Below are 2,866 nucleotides of genomic sequence, written 5' to 3'. Positions count from 1 at the left end.
AGCCGCCTGTCCCTCTAAGAAGAAAAGTAATCGCTGACAGCACGAAGGATGTCACGCGACTAGTTAGCAGGCTAGAGTCTCGTTCGTTATCGGAATTAACCAGACAAATCGCTCCACCAACTAAGAACGGCCATGCACCACCACCCACCGAATCAAGAAAGAGCTATCAATCTGTCAATCCTTCCGGTGTCCGGGCCTGGTGAGGTTTCCCGTGTTGAGTCAAATTAAGCCGCAGGCTCCACTCCTGGTGGTGCCCTTCCGTCAATTCCTTTAAGTTTCAGCTTTGCAACCATACTTCCCCCGGAACCCAAAAGCTTTGGTTTCCCGGAGGCTGCCCGCCGAGTCATCGGAGGAACTGCGGCGGATCGCTGGCTGGCATCGTTTATGGTTAGAACTAGGGCGGTATCTGATCGCCTTCGAACCTCTAACTTTCGTTCTTGATTAATGAAAACATACTTGGCAAATGCTTTCGCTTCTGTTCGTCTTGCGACGATCCAAGAATTTCACCTCTAACGTCGCAATACGAATGCCCCCGCCTGTCCCTATTAATCATTACCTCGGGTTCCGAAAACCAACAAAATAGAACCGAGGTCCTATTCCATTATTCCATGCACACAGTATTCAGGCGGGCTTGCCTGCTTTAAGCACTCTAATTTGTTCAAAGTAAACGTGCCGGCCCACCGAGACACTCACTCAAGAGCACCCTGGTAGGATTGCAACGGGGTCCGCCTCGGGACGCACGAGCACGCACGAGGCGCGTCGCACGCCTTCAGCTCGCCCCACCGGCAGGACGTCCCACGATACATGCCAGTTAAACACCGACGGGCGGTGAACCAACAGCGTGGGACACAAATCCAACTACGAGCTTTTTAACCGCAACAACTTTAATATACGCTATTGGAGCTGGAATTACCGCGGCTGCTGGCACCAGACTTGCCCTCCAATAGATACTCGTTAAAGGATTTAAAGTGTACTCATTCCGATTACGGGGCCTCGGATGAGTCCCGTATCGTTATTTTTCGTCACTACCTCCCCGTGCCGGGAGTGGGTAATTTGCGCGCCTGCTGCCTTCCTTGGATGTGGTAGCCGTTTCTCAGGCTCCCTCTCCGGAATCGAACCCTGATTCCCCGTTACCCGTTACAACCATGGTAGGCGCAGAACCTACCATCGACAGTTGATAAGGCAGACATTTGAAAGATGCGTCGCCGGTACGAGGACCGTGCGATCAGCCCAAAGTTATTCAGAGTCACCAAGGCAAACGGACCGGACGAGCCGACCGATTGGTTTTGATCTAATAAAAGCGTCCCTTCCATCTCTGGTCGGGACTCTGTTTGCATGTATTAGCTCTAGAATTACCACAGTTATCCAAGTAACGTGGGTACGATCTAAGGAACCATAACTGATTTAATGAGCCATTCGCGGTTTCACCTTAATGCGGCTTGTACTGAGACATGCATGGCTTAATCTTTGAGACAAGCATATGACTACTGGCAGGATCAACCAGGGAGCTGCGTCAACTAGAGCTGAGCAGCCGGCCGCCCGGGAGTGTGTCCCGGGGGCCCGCGCGAACACGCAAGCGTCCGCTCAATTATTCTGCAAACAGGAGGAGGCTGAGCTCCCCTGCACGATACACCTCGAAACCCTCTCAGGTCCCGGCGGCGCGCAGCGCCGTCCTAAGTACTTGGTCGGGTTCGAGAGAGGCGCAATCGCCCGGAGTTTGGCGAGTAGACGCTTTAGGTGCGACCACCCGTGCTCCCAACTGAGCTTGCCGCTGCCGACAGAGGCCCGGGAGCGTGCTGTCGTGGCATTGCCGGCGGGAGACAACACGCGCCACCTACGGTGGCCGGCAGCTCCAACGCCAGCGCCACAGAAGGACAAAAGCCCCACTTGGGTGCCGAAGCGAACTCTCCCAGCACAGCGCACGCGCCAACACGTCCGCACAGCTGCGATACAAACCACCTGCGAGAACCGCAGAGGCGACCGAGCAGCAGACGGCGTCGCGGCGCCGAGCGCCGGGCGGCGGCGCATCCTCAGCGCACACAGTCCTCAATCGGACCAGCACACTGCAGATGTCCACCGCGCTTCGCACCGGGCCCGCGAGGACCTACTTTGGCCGCACGGCGCCGCGTGCAGGGTGCGCCGGCGCGCAGCTGCGCCGCCTGCCGCCTCCGTCGGCCGGCGCGCCTGCCACTGGCCGCCCCCACCAGCCGGCTGTAGCGCGTGCGCCCACGCACCGCGCGGCCAGCACGCCGGGAGGCCCCCCCTCACCGGCCGGGGACGGTCCCACCCAGCCACCGCCGCGTATCGCTTCACACCCACATACCATTCACGTTCGTGGGCATGGTGGGTATCGCTGAAACAACCGGTTGGTAGCTCAACCGATCGTCGCCATCACTGATTCACCTCTAGCGAGAACAACCGCACCACAACGGTTTACCAGTTGTTCATTTGCGTAACGTCACCAGCAAACGTAGACGTCCATCGCCATTTGCAAATTCAACGATTGTTGCATGCCTGTGTCAGGTGTCACGACACACTATGTCTGCCCACATACACGCAACAACATGTGCACGCTTCGCGAACACGTGGAAGGTGGCCCCCGTACGTATGCGATGTCCATTGCGCGAACGACTGTCAACCGGCCTCTGTCGCATGTCGCAGATGTGGAACGCAGTGCACCATGCTGTCACGGTGTGTGAGAAGAGACGACTACGTCTGACAACACGCGCCACTACATCAACAGACGGCTCATGCTGATCGCCATCCAGGGCATACCACACTGCAATCCGGCTCTTATAGGGAGACGACACATAGCTGAGTGCACAACAGTTGGACCGCATGGTTCGCCGTTGTTGGCGCAGTCGTT

The 2,866-nt window shown here is 57.3% G+C and overlaps 1 non-coding gene across 1 annotated transcript in view; it reads right to left on the bottom strand.

Moving 5' to 3' along the window:
• LOC124560825 overlaps window positions 1-1,507 on the bottom strand; it is a 1,910-nt gene extending 403 nt beyond the window's left edge. The window contains exon 1 of the ribosomal RNA XR_006969335.1: window positions 1-1,507. This exon is cut by the window's left edge and continues 403 nt beyond it. This is a non-coding gene — a ribosomal RNA (small subunit ribosomal RNA).
• Window positions 1,508-2,866: the final 1,359 nt, after the last annotated feature.

The sequence above is a fragment of the Schistocerca americana genome, unplaced genomic scaffold, assembly GCF_021461395.2.
Source record: "Schistocerca americana isolate TAMUIC-IGC-003095 unplaced genomic scaffold, iqSchAmer2.1 HiC_scaffold_112, whole genome shotgun sequence".
Taxonomy (NCBI): domain Eukaryota; kingdom Metazoa; phylum Arthropoda; class Insecta; order Orthoptera; family Acrididae; genus Schistocerca; species Schistocerca americana.
Note: the sequence above shows the minus strand (reverse complement) of the source record. Positions and strands in the feature narration are given on the sequence as shown.